This window comes from Pogoniulus pusillus, chromosome 18 (genome assembly GCF_015220805.1).
Source record: "Pogoniulus pusillus isolate bPogPus1 chromosome 18, bPogPus1.pri, whole genome shotgun sequence".
NCBI classification, from domain to species: domain Eukaryota; kingdom Metazoa; phylum Chordata; class Aves; order Piciformes; family Lybiidae; genus Pogoniulus; species Pogoniulus pusillus.
Window position 1 is genome coordinate 18,427,608 of NC_087281.1, and position 14,103 is coordinate 18,441,710.

The 14,103-nt window shown below is 39.2% G+C and overlaps 1 protein-coding gene across 7 annotated transcripts in view; it reads left to right on the top strand.

Moving 5' to 3' along the window:
* The window catches only part of CHRM3 (cholinergic receptor muscarinic 3), a 251,612-nt gene that overhangs the window by 232,780 nt on the left and 4,729 nt on the right, over nt 1–14,103 (top strand). The window lies entirely within an intron of this gene.

Genomic DNA, 14,103 nt, shown 5'->3' on the forward strand with positions numbered 1-14,103 from the left:
ATAGGTTTACATGAATCCTAAAGAGTCACAGCCTATTTGTATTCACTAATAAACCAGAGCTTGGAGGATACTGACTGTATGGATACATTTTCAGCTGGAAACAGCAGCAAAGATTAGCAAGAGGGATTGATTTGGAAAAGCAAGCTCAGATCAAAACAAGCTACAGTGAGATTTAAGCACTATTCTCCATTTCAAAAGCCAAGGTAAATATCAATAGCAAGGTGACAGTGATTCAGAGCTGTCTCTTGTGGACACATTTTGCCTTTTGAAATCTTACTAGTTCTCTAACAACAATCTTATTAAGAATCAATAATCTAGTTAGTATTACTTCCTTCAAAATCTTGGAATTCCTCTATGAATAACTTCACTAATATCAGTAGAAATGCAGATAATCTGAATTTCTGAAATTGAGCTATCTTTGTGGCTTAAGGGTAGTATTTTTGAAAAAACCAGAGACACTTGATACTAAATGCCTGTTCAAAGTTAATGAGTACTACTCAGGAATGGATAGGTACCCCAAGGCTTTAATTTTCATTAAACATTTAGTTAGAAGATGTATTTTTTGAACACAGTATTGAGAATGGCAGGGAAATACAGCACTATTTTGATGATAAATTCACAATACAGAAAACTAAACAAAAAAACTCCAAACAAAATCTAGAAAATCCTGTTATGTGCTGTATTAATAATAGAGCAACTCAATTAAATCCTTCATACTCAGTGGCACAAACACAAAGTAAAGAATAAAAGCACCCTTAGATGCCATTTTAGCACCTTAGTTTTAACCCAAGAATATTTCAAACCTGATATGATTACTTTTGTCACTACTGTGTCCACACATACAATAGCTTGTTCTGACCTAATGTGGACCAACTACACCTTTAAAATGTAAATAAATTAATAAATAATTCATAGAATCATAGAATCAGTCAGGGTTGGAAGGGACCACAAGGATCATCTAGTTCCAAGCCCCCTGCCATGGGCAGGGGCACCCTACCCTAGATCAACCTGACCAGAACCTCATCCAGCCTGGCCCTTAACACCTCCAGGGATGGGGCCTCAACCACCTCTCTGGGCAACCCATTCCAGGCTCTCACCACTCTCATGCTGAAGAACTTCCTCCTTACATCCAGTCTGAATCTACTCACCTCCAGCTTTGCTCCATAATTCATGTTCTAATGATGCTAAATAACATACATTATTATTATAAAGCAACTGTATTGAGGGACCAGAGCAGTGTTTTTTTCTTATCTCTCTGCTTCTTTTTTGTATGTCTGAAAACAAGTTGAAGTGCACAGAAGAACTCAGGATTCAGGATCCTTGTAGCTGCATGGAGTATACACTGTGCTTCTGTAGGTCAGGCACGTTCCCTCCACTGTTTAGTCTAGCCTGGCTATTGCTAGCAATAATCATACAATGCAACAGTGTTTGACCTCCTGAAGGCCAAGGTTTTTCAGCTGTTGGCCTAATAGCCACACATTTGCTTTCATAACAACATGGTTGTATGCCTTGCACATCACTTCTGAACTGACCCATGAAAATAACTAGTTACCTCTAAAATAAGTATGTCACTTTGAAAAAAGAGAAGCAGCCAGTTAGGATGTGAAGACTAGTCTCTTAAAGTATCTCACTTCAGAGCCACCACCTTCCTTCCACCTACTCTTTCCATTGTATGTCATGTGAATGCAGATTGGAGGAGGAGAATCATCTTCCTTGACCTGCTGGCCATACTTGTTTTGATGTAGCATAGGGTTCAATTTGTTTTCTGGGCTGTGAGTGCACACTGCTGACTCATTTTGAGCTTTTCATCAACCAGCATCCTCAAGTCATTCTCCTCAGAACTGCTCTCTGTCCATCCTCTTCCCATCCTCTGTTTGTGTTTGAGATTGCCCCAACCCAGGTGCAAGATCTTGTGCTTAGAACTGTTGAATTTCATGAGGTTGGTATTGGCCCAGCTCTCAAGCCTGTCAAGATCCTTCTGGATGGCATCCCTTCCCTCCAGCATGTCAACCATACCATAGAATTTGGTGTTAGCAGCATACTTGCAGAAGATGCACTCAAACCCACTGTTCATGTTACTGACAAAGATGTTAAATGGCACTGATCCCACTACTGACTGCAGAGGAACACCACTCTTCCCTTGTCTCCACTTAGACATTGGGCCATTGACCATTGCTCTTTGAGTGCAGTCATCAAGCTAGTTCCTCAAGGATTTCTTGTGCTGTGCTGTGTCTCCAGCAGATACTGAGGTGTTTGAAGATCTCCAGGAGGACCAAGGCATGTGAACACAAGACACAATATAGGCACATTTGTCTACAGAGGGCATCATTCTGTTTGTCTTCTGTTACATCAAATCACTAATGTGAGGATAGACTTGGGGAAAAGTTGCTCTTCTTTTTCTTGTCTGTCTTTTTTGATGTCTTCTTGCTTTATTGAGACTGAGTTTTCCCAGCCTCCTTTCTCTCATAAATCCATACTGAATTGCAAAGGTCCCGTGCAATGATTATTCTAGGAGCAAGTGTGGTAGATTTGCTCAGACACTTGTCCTCACCAGCTAGAGCAGTAGGAAGGACATAACTCAGAGACTCACTTAGTTATCTGCTATCCCTGGCCTTGGCTTGCTGTGACAAATCACTGACTTCTCCATAATATCTGCTCTCTGTGGAAACCTGATTCTCTTTTTAGCTCCATTCTTCACACTGTAGTAGTGAGGATCTATGATCAGGTTTCACATAGATGAAATGATGCAAAACTAAAGTAATTGGATGAGGGGTTTTTTAAAAATTCCTTATTTTAACACAAGGTGTAGGTTTCCTGAAAGTCTGGGAGGCAGTGTGGCTTCTTTCTCTTCAATAAAGATACTGTTGACACTTTTGCTGTCACACATATGAGAAATAAGACATTGATTTGTTTATGATATATGCCAAAACAACTCATCTTGCTCTGTAAACATCTGATATTATCAACAGAACCTTGTTCTTCTCTTCCTACTCTTTAAATTTGTATTTCTGCTGTGACAAAGAAAAATTTAGGTTCTTTAAGAAATAGATGTTTTTTTCAGTAGCTCTCAGGCAATTATTTTTCTTGATTAATTTTGAATAATTAATCACTTACTATATTTGTTTCTCTGGAAAGGGGCTACAAGCTCCATTTGTTCTTGACATCTTCACTTCTTTATACCTGGACTCCTCTCCTAACTGTAGCTGCGGCTGTAATAACCTTACTTTCTTACAGAGCCAGCCATGAAAGCTGCTGTAGGAAGAGTGGAGCCTGATGACAGAATTGCTGCTCCAGGGAATAGAAATGACTTTTTATTTAAAGTGATTTTGTTAATATGAGATACAAGAATCCTTATCCCAAAAGGGATGATTGCATGCGAGCCCTGGCTTCAGATTCCCATGAGTCATCAAATTGCATCTTACTAATGTTTTTGCCATGCTCTACCTGTTCAGTGTTTTTACCTTCTGTTACTTCTTCTGCTGTGCTTTATAAGCTGTGTTCCTTTTATCTCTATACAGACTGCTGTTTGCAGAGTTAAATTTCACACAGGGTTCTGAAAGCTTTTAACACAAGCATTTACAAGTACCTGGAGTTTGTAACTGATCATTCGCTTTAGTCCCAGTATCCCAGCCCTGGATGCAAACCCTAACATCATGTCTTCCTCTCCAAAGTATGTTCCCTGGCCCACAGGACACAGTGATACTACAGTACAAGCTTCTTTCTGAACACAGGGAACCAGCTCACAACTCCTGCAAACTGGAAATACTGAATTTAGAACATCTCTAGGGGCTGCTGCTCAGATCGTGCAGGCGTATGAGAAACAGCCTACACTGGCCTGTCTACAGTAAACTTCCATTCTGCAGGAATGAGTAGGATGGGGTACCAAGAGCAGCAGATGAGGTTTCCGTTTGTCTTTTGCTCTGATGTCCACCAGCAGAAATCCAAAATCCATTTCCCTTATCTGAAGTCTGTCCGCGGATTCCTTCAGATGCTTACCTAGTTGAGAGTTCTCAGTCCTAAGAGCTTTTATGCACATGTATCACTATAGGCCAAGCAAGCTAAAAGCAAACCAACCAACCAAATACCCATTTGTGTGGCAACCTAATAGGATATTCTTTTCTGATCCTAAAAAATTATTAGTCAGACAGCAGCCTGGAAGTGTGGCAAAACAAATCAAAGAAGTGAGTCAGGTGGAAGACAAAGGTAGATGAATAGAGGGAAATACTATTTAATAAAGGAATGATATTTCTTTTGGGGGGCAATGGAACTTGGTGAATTTACATGCAGCATAATGCATCCCTGATCTTAGTTCAAGCATTGACATTCCTCTGACCTTGTGGTGATATTTTTTTAGGTGCAGATTTTCTTTCATCTAGGTTTCCACATACTTTCTGCAACATATTCTGCTTTCCATTTGAGCCACCATATCAAAGCTGAAATATTTTCCTTCTAATTAAGCTTGGACTCTTGAAAGTCTTTTGTTGGTAATTCTAGACCGTAATAGGTTTGCAAAATGCAGGTTTTATATGCTTGAAAGAGCAAATGTAAATAATCATGGCTCCACTTTACCTTCTTATTTTATAAGCAAAATCCTGTTACTTAGATAGCAACCTCTCCAGCTAATGTAATTATATCTCAATATCTTTTTATTTGTGATGTCAGAATTCATGAATCCTCAGAAACAGCAAGAAGGAGAGAGTGCAGAGTACCATGGGTGTGCTAGCTAGTGAGTAGAAAAACTGTCATGCAGCAAATGAATGTGTAGTTGCTGAATTTAAACTTGCTCTCTTTTTTTGTTGTTGTTGATGGAATGATTTTAACTAGAAGCAAAGATACAGTTTGAGATTGTTCATTTTGCAAAACCTACACTTTGAAAAGTAGAGGAAGGCCTGTAAATTGCTACATTCAGCTTTGCAGTATCCTTTCAAGGTAAAGCAATATTGTTTATAATTCTCTGCATAAGTCATTCCTCCAGTAGGATATGATAGCACTGTGGTAGCATTAGGAATACATCTGAGTTCCACATTTAACTTGCTTAACTCTGTATATTTTGATTTCCCATATTTCAGCTTTGTGCCTCCTTTACTGCACACCTCCTACAACTGTAAGGCAAAAAGCTCTTAAAGAAACCTGTGCTGTGTTGTGAAACAGCAGTTAATTGCTGAGGCAGGTCCATTCTGTACACCGAATAAATTCACTGCTTTGTAAATTTTATTCTTTATACTGAATTTTTTTAAGGCTTTCAAAAACTTCAGGCTCTTCAGATACATTTCAAGTAGGCAGAAAAGGCAGATATTCAAGAAAACAAATAATAAAGCAACTGAGAGAAACAGTAGCAGAAAAGAGCCCTCCTCCTGAAAATTACCAACAGGCATTTTTGTAGAACAGCTCCAAATAAATTTTTCATCGGCCCCTCCTTCTCTGTCAGGACTATTTTCATTCAGCATGCCTTCATTTATCCTTCTGTGTAACTTAAAGGTCAAGCAGCCAAAAAAAAATTCATCAACTTTGAAAAAACAAACAAACAAACAAAAAACAAACCAACAAAAAAAATAGAGCATTGGAGCATTATTTAGTTGCTTGTCTGAGTAAAGAACAATGACTTGTATGCATTAAATGTTGCAGTGCCTGCTACCCTGATTTGCCAGAGACTTTACAAATTCTTGGCAGCATGCCTACCAGGGGTCAGACTTGGGAATGGGCCATTTTGATTAAGTTACAGAATTCCATCAGGGCATTCAGATGTCTATTCCATGGGAAAAAAAAACCCAAAACCAAAACTAAGAGATTAGGCTGCAGCACAAGCCATTTTCAGTGATTTGGCTGTTAGTTTGATTCAGACCAGGATTTGGATGACATGCCTTTCTTTTAGCTGCTGTCCCTATCAAGCAATAGATATATGATTTGATTACTTATAATTTCCATGTATGAGACATAGGCTTTATGAGAAACCAGTTATGCATTTGTCACCAAGTCCAGCTCTTGCTTCTGAATAGCTGTTCTGCCACCTAGAGGCCAGTGCACTGCAGTTTTGAAACGGATGAAAAGCTTGACTTCAGGTGTACTACTGAATAACCTAGTATTTATACAGGTATTTTCAGTCACATGTTGCAACAGAGCATCTTTCCTTTTCGCCTTCACCTTCCTGACAATAGATGAATAACCTAGTATTTATACAGGTATTTTCAGTCACATGTTGCAACAGAGCATCTTTCCTTTTCGCCTTCACCTTCCTGACAATAGATCCATTCCTTACCAAATCACTTTTCAAATTACCACTAAGAAAGGACAGCCCTGAATATCAGATGTTAGGAGTTTTCATTTTGTAATACAATTAAATAAATAGACACACTTCAAATATTGTTATCTGACCACCTATGCCAGTTTTCACTTGGAACCAAAGTAAAAGTGTTTTGAAACATTATTCTGATTGTCTGATTTAAAATATTAATTGAAAGAAAAAGAAAAGCAATATGGTTAAAAACATAAGGTGCTGACACAAAGTTTCTCTCATTATAAAAAAATCCTTGTCCATATATATAGTTTCAGTGTCCAAATATCTGTATAGATTTCATTAGCTAAATAGCTGCTTCTTAGCAATTTTTTCTCCTCTAGCTGAAACCTCTCAACAGTTTGTGTTTTTTTTTTCTTTCATTTTTTTAAGTAAACCATCTGGCCAGTGTGGGAGTGTCAGTTTTGCCACAGTAGACAGCAATAATATTTCAATCACCAAAGCCAATAACAATAAATTTCCCTTAATAGAGTGTTTCCTAACATTGTTTAAGTCACTTTACTGCATCTTACATAAAACTGCCAAACAATCCATCAGCAGCAATAGCTATAGTAGATGGTCTGCATTTTTAGCAGCTGCATGCTACGCCATAGATACAGTAGGAAATGTTGATGTCAGCAACAATACAATTTAGAGTCTTTTAAGATTCTCTCAGACTCAAAATGAATTTAAACTCATGTCTTTTAACATATTTGAATGATGTATGTTAGGTATTCTTATTATAATAGGACTTGACAGCAAATATGACAGGTAAATATGACATAGCCTGGAGGAGGCTCAGGAGTGATCTCATTGCTGTCTACAACTGCCTGAAGGGAAGCTGTAGCCAGGTGGGGGTTGTTGGGCTCTTCTGCCAGGCAATCAGCAACAGAACAAGGGGACACAGTCTCAAGTTGTGCGGGGGGAGGTAAGGGCTGGGTGTTACCAGGAAGTTGTTGCCAGAGAGTGATTGGCATTGGAATGGGCTGCCCAGGGAGGTGGTGGAGTCGTCATCCCTGGAGCTGTTCAAGAAAAGCCTGGATGAGGCACTTAGTGCCATGGTCTAGTTGACTGGATAGGGCTGGGTGCTAGGTTGGAGTGGATGATCTTGGAGGTCTCTTCCAACCTGGTTGATTCTATGATGTGGACTAGAGTCTTTGATCACTCTTTACCAGTCCTTGATGTAAACACAGACATTTTTTACCTTTTTGCTAAGTAAATAGCAAAGTGGACCTCATCTGCTTTCACCAGCATTTGTCAAAAATATCTGAGATTCAGCTTGAAGTTGATAAAAAATTAAAATCCTTTCCAAAGGAAAAAAAAAACAACAACATAGTTCTGGAAAAGGCATAAAAAGGAAACTGAGTTTTGAGATTTATTTATGGTTTCTTTATTTGTTTGTTTGTTTTTTAGTTTGGGCTATTTATTTTTCCACCAAGAAAAGGATTTCCAGAAAGAAATATTTTCAATTTTCTGGTTTCAAGTCTTGACAGCCTTATGTCATTTCGTTTTGTTCTTGTAGACAAATGAAACTGAGAAGTGTGTCAGGTGAGCTTCTTTGAAATTCGTTGCCCAAGCTGCCTGTCTTCTTTGATATTTGGAAAATGTTTGGACTGTTTTCCAGTCTTCCCTATTGTCTTTTGGTGTCAGTGAGCAAATGGGAAAAGCAAAAATGTGTTTATTTTTCAAACATAATCAATTGATTACTTTAAAGCAGTTTCATTAAAGATAGTAACAAGGTCTAGTAATGAGATCTTTCATTCCTCGTAAAGGTTCTTAAAGGCTAATATTCACATTAAACATGGACTTTAAATGCATGCAAGGCTCACTAAAAGTAGGACTGGCTTACAATATAGTGAAATTTACTTGTTTTATCTTGGTTTGTTAATGAGCTCTTCTTGATATTAATTTGCTCAAACAGTATTTATTTTTTAGAGAAGGATGCCATTTTGTTCAAAGAGAAGCAATTCACTTAGAAGGCTTGATTTTTCTTTCCTCTTTAGGCACGTATTGTTCACCATCTATTCAAGGTATTCTGGCACTGACAACATCTAGGAGGACAATTACAGTATGTTGGTCAAAGTAGATAAAACTCTTCAGCTATGTGCTTATTTCCTCCAATATCAATTAGACAGATGTAGTATAGTTCTCTGAAAGAGAAACTGCCTGGAATTTAAATAACTTCCTCTCTTCATAAGAACACACCTTGTAGATTTAACTGTAACTTTAATTAAGCAAAGCCTGATTTTCTCTTTATAAGCATTTGAAAACTGTAGACATATCAAAGCTCAGATGTTTGAGGGTTTGACTTTATGAATTGTGCAGACAATAACCATTTAGTGCAGATGTCCAAGAAAGAAAACTACCATTCCTTCAGTACATCTGCTGCTGCTACACCTGATAAACTTCACTGCCCCTAGGCTATATCACAAGTGAGATTTAGTAGCTCGTTTCTGAAGCCTGTCCCTGGAAACTTTTTAGAGGATTTTAAGACAGGATTATTTTGAAACTAAAAGTCGTGGAGTGAATGAGTAGTGGGTCAACTCATGCTAAAGAATGAACAAGTAACAAACAGTACAGAAACGTTTATTCAGTAAACATGGGTATCTTTTGAATTTTATTCAGGCTAGGATGTATGCTTGTGATGCACAGCACAATCAGGAAAATTAAGCAAGAGTTCACTGTTAAGGAAGGGTTTGAATCTGGGTTAGGAGTGAATTGTAGTGAGGCTGATGTAAAAATTATTAAATAGATCAGTAATTATACAGAGAATATTTCCTTAAACTTACGATTTACACACACAGGTCCTATGATGCAGTTGGCAGGTTTAGGGCATGTGATGGATATGTGTTCTGGGCATAATTTGGACCTTCCACCACATTCATGTAACAATTAAATTTTGAAGGGAGGAGTCTTAAGTGCAAGGGATCAGAAATGGACCTCTGGATTTTTGAGATGGCAGCAGAGGCAGTATGTCTAAGAGTTTTTTCTTTTCTGCTCCTAGTGGTAGCTACCCATACTTGCCTTTGTAGCTGTGTTAATAAGCAGATGTCATTAAAATACATTCCTACTCAAAGCAATGTGAAGTTACTTTGACGTCCAGAGGTGGGAGAACTGACTTGAGAAATTAAGGTTTGATTCCAGCACTTTCTTGGCATCTGAAGAACAGTTTTCCCAGGCTTCCTCATGATGAGTCTTTTGAAGCATGGCATTTATGAAAGGATTTATGGGTTAACTTTACTTGAAAATTCATTTCAAAACATACAGTTGAATATAATTCACAGTTATTTTGTGGACTTAGTGGCGATAGTGTAGCACACATCAATTCTGCAAGATTATTTGTATCATTTATGTGGTAGTGGTTTAGGACTTCCAAGGCTAACACTTAGGTTAGTTCATAGCTGTGTTATGAAATGAAGATGGGAAGTACGGCCAAGCTGCCAACTATTTTTATTTCTTAGTAATACTGTTATTTCTACCATCTCTTCTAAGTGATGCTTTTCAGTCTATGCCCTCTAATGAAAGTTTAATTTCCTCTATTAGTATTTTCTGCCTGATCCTTTCTTGTGTATTAGACAATACCACCTTGTGTTTTTTGATGAAAAAGCAGCATAATAATACCATTGCCATCTAAATTTACCTGTCAGACTTCTCAATCAATACTTGACTATGTTGGCTCCTACCTTGTAGAAGTTTAGCAAGTGTGTGTCTGTAGAGAAGATGCCTTCTGGCTTTTGTCCTCTGCTCTCTGAACCTAATGTAGTGAAGGAAGATCTGCACTCTATAACATTAATCATTTCTGGCATGTATTTAGGAAATATCATTATTTCAGATCTCTTATACTATTCTGGCTGGCAGCTCTGCAAAAGATGCCTGCTTCCTAAGTAAAGTGTTGCAAGAAGGATGGCTTTCAGCAATCCTGTCTCAGTCATTTTTTACCTTACTGTAGGCAGCCACTCTGGGCCATAAACAACTGGCAAGAACATTGTCAGCACTTGTTTAAGTGGTTACTCGCAAGTGAACTGTCTATTTGTCTCACCCATGCATTAGTAAGGGGCAAGTCAAAGTGGAATCTGCTTCACTATCTTCGACAAAAGAACATTACTGTACACTGGGCTTCTATGGGCCATTTTTTATAGACATGTAACTGAATGTTGTCTTTGGTCAAGCTCATCCTGGCTTGTGTCATCCAGTAGGACAAGGGAGGTTATTCTTCCCCTGTACTCAGCACTGGTCAGGCCACACCTTGAGTGCTGTGTCCAGTTCTGGGCTCCTCAATTCAAGAGAGATGTTGAGATACTGGAACGTGTCCAGAGAAGGGTGACAAAGCTGGTGAGAGGCCTGGAACACAAACCCTATGAGGAGAGGCTGAAGGAGCTGAGGTTGTTTAGCCTGGAGAAGAGGAGGCTCAGGGGAGACCTCATTGCTGTCTACAACTACCTGAAGGGAGGTTGTAGCCAGGTGGGGGTTGGTCTCTTCTGCCAAGCAACCAGCACCAGAACAAGGAGACACAGTCTCAAGTAGTGCTGGGGGAGGTATAGGCTGGATGTTAGGAGGGAGTTCTTCATTAGTGTAGGTAGAATAAGTCTATTTCTTTAATGCTGTGTACATCCCACTTTTTTGGTTTCTTTGAAATGGTGTGATAGGAATCTGTGAGGATGTGTTGTATGATTGGAAGCCTCAGCTGCTCAAGCTTCATAGGCATAGCTACAACATATTGGGGGGGGGGGGGAAAGAAAGATGTTGTGTCCCAGGAGATGGCCAAAGACACAATGAAATTGTTGCAGAAAAGTTTGTTCAGATTTTCTTGATAAATAATTAAAATTGTAATAAGTATTGAAAATTTTAGATTATCATCTTGACATATTTCCAGAGTGTCTTTTTTGTCTCAAATTTCAGGCTCATTTCTTTCATATGAACTTTGCAAAGAAAACTTGGAATGTCAATTTTTTCTTAATAGATAATATTAGTTTCTATATACTTTGATATTGATAATGGTATCAATTTTGTCTCAGAGCTTATGAAAATCTTACTGGTTTTGTTCAACTCAATTCTTTGAGTTGCTCCAAATACTGAATTTTTCTTTCCAGAAAATAGTTACATTTTACTGTGTGATTTCCCAGGGCATTATTTACTGTTACTATTATGTTCACATCCTGGGTGATATGATGATAAGTGCATTAAAAGTGGATTCAATTAGATTAAAATAAGACAGAATTATTAAAAGCTTGTCTTGTTATTAATAAAGAGAAAAAATAATCTCTTATTAATACTACATAAGAAAATATGGAGAGGTTTGTGCTAGTTGTTGTAAGCTAAGGGAAGGAATTGCCGGACTGTTTACTACATACATCAAAGACACTGCAGCATAGTGTCTTGTGGCTCAGTAACAAAACTGAGTAGTGTTCAGGGGAAAAGAGAACTTAGAAGTTAAGCAAAGAACCAAAACCAAACCCTACTCTTTTGGACAAATATTTCTGTAACACCAGTTCAGAATCATAGAATGTCAGGGGCTGGGAAGAACCTTGAAAGATCATCAGGTCCAGCCCCCCTGCCAGAGCAGGATCACCTAGAGCAGATCACATTGGAACACATCCAGACAGTTCTTGAATATCTCCAGAGAGGGAGACTCCACAACCTTCCTGGACAGCCCATTCCAGTGCTCTGTCACTCTCACAGTGAAAAAAATTCCTCCTCAGGTTTAAATAGAACCTCCTACGCCTCAACATCCACCCATTGCCCCTTATCCTGTCACTGGGCATCACTGAGAAGAGGCTGGCTCCACCCTGCTGACATTCATCCCCTACAAATTTATAAGCATGAATGAGGTCACCCCGTAGTCATCTCCTCTCCAAGCTAACAAGCCCAGCTTCCTCAGTCTCTCCTCCTAAGGAAGATGCTCAACTTCCTTAATCATTTTTGTGGCTCTGTGCTGGACTCTCTCAAGCAGCTCCCTGTCCTTCTTGATGCGGGAGGACCAAAACTGGATACAATACTCCAGATGAGGCCTCACCAGGGCAGAGTAGAGAGGAAGGAGAACCTCCCTCAACCTGCCAACCACACCCCTTCTAATACACCCCAGAATGGCATTGGCCCTCCTGGCCACAAGAGCATGGTGCTGGCTCATGGCCATCCTTCCATCCACCAGGACTCCCAAATGATATTTATCATTATCATTGCTTGTCGGCATCATCAGTGACAAGACTGGTGAGAGGGTTGGAGGAAAAGTCCTATGAGGAAAGGCTGAGGGAGCTGGGGGTGTTCAGCCTGGAAAACAGGAGACTTAGAGAAGACCTTATCACTCTCTACATCTACCTAAAAGGAAGTTGTAGTCAGGTGGAGGTCAGGCTCTTCTCCTAGGCAACTAGTGACAGGCATGGTCTGAAGCTGTGGCAGAGGAGGTTTAGGTTGGATGTTAGGAAGCACTTCTTCACAAAAGGGGTGATTAGGCACTGGAATGGACTGCCTGGGGAGAAGGTGGAGTCACCATCCCTGGAGTTCTTTAAGAAAAGATTGGATGTGGCACTTGGTGGCATGGTTAGCTGATGTGATGTTAGATCATAGGCTGGACTTGATGACCACAGAGGTCTTTTCCAGCCTCAGTGTTTCTGTGATTATGTGAGCTTATTCAATAATATTTTGACTCTGGAAGGACTCACAGTATATTTTGTCCAATATTTGTTATTAGTGATGGACTTTTTCATCAGAAGTCTTGTTTTTCATTATATAATTGATTTACAGCAATGAATCTAGTCAGCTGATTGCAGAAGTTAATGAAATAATTCAAATGCAAATTCTTATTCTGACCATGTCTTCATTTTACAGAAGTACTTGGGGGAAAGGATTAAGGCCTAAATTATGAATCCTTTTCATGTTTTTTCCTCTTTTCCTAAAGTGTTTAATGATTGCTTTAACGTACATCTGCCAAACATCTTTTTTTTTCTGACTCTAGAGACCATATTTTCAATGGAAACTTTAATGTGTTGCCCCAAAGAGATTTTGAAGTCATTAGATGTACAAAATCCTTAGTTCAAATATAAAAATGAATGCATGAAAAATGAATAGTGGCATGTGCAAAGGGTGCTAATGAGATCTTTATACCTTTGTCAAATAGCCAACATTTAGATGAAAATTTAAGACTTTTTCAGCCTCACAGGTTAGAATGGCTTGACACAGTGAAATGATGCTGTCTTGTAGTTTAAGGAAAGACAGAACAATATTTCTGCTTGTTATTAGCTGTAGCTAATACTACAGGTAGTCTACAACTACCTGAAGGGAGGCTGTAGCCAGATAGGGTTGGTCTCTTCTCCCAGGCAACCAGCAACAGAACAAGGGGACACAGTCTCAAGTTGTGCTGGGGGAAGTATAGGCTGGATGTTAGGAGGAAGCTCTTCCCAGAGAAAGTGATTGGCATTGGAATGGGCTGCCCAGGGAGGTGGTGGAGTCACCATCCCTGGAGGTGTTGAAGAAATGACTGGATGAGGCATTTAGTGCCATGGTCTAGTTGATTGGACAGGGCTGGGTGCTAGATTAGACGGGATTATGTTGGAGGTCTCTTCCAACCTGGTTGATTCTATTCTGTTCTAACAACTTGAGGCTGCAGGGGCTGGAGCTGTGTTTTGATAGTGCCACTTTAGCAATGGGACCAGCACCGGTTCAAATGTGAAGGCATTGTGCCTATATGTATCTGGCATTCAGTTTTTGAAGACTCTGAGACAGTAGACTTAGATATAGATTTCAGGCCAGAACTGTCAGAGATTGTTTTAATTAAGAGTTTGATTTAGGGTACATCTTTATACTACTGTGGGTTCATATTCTCCTGGGATTTTGGT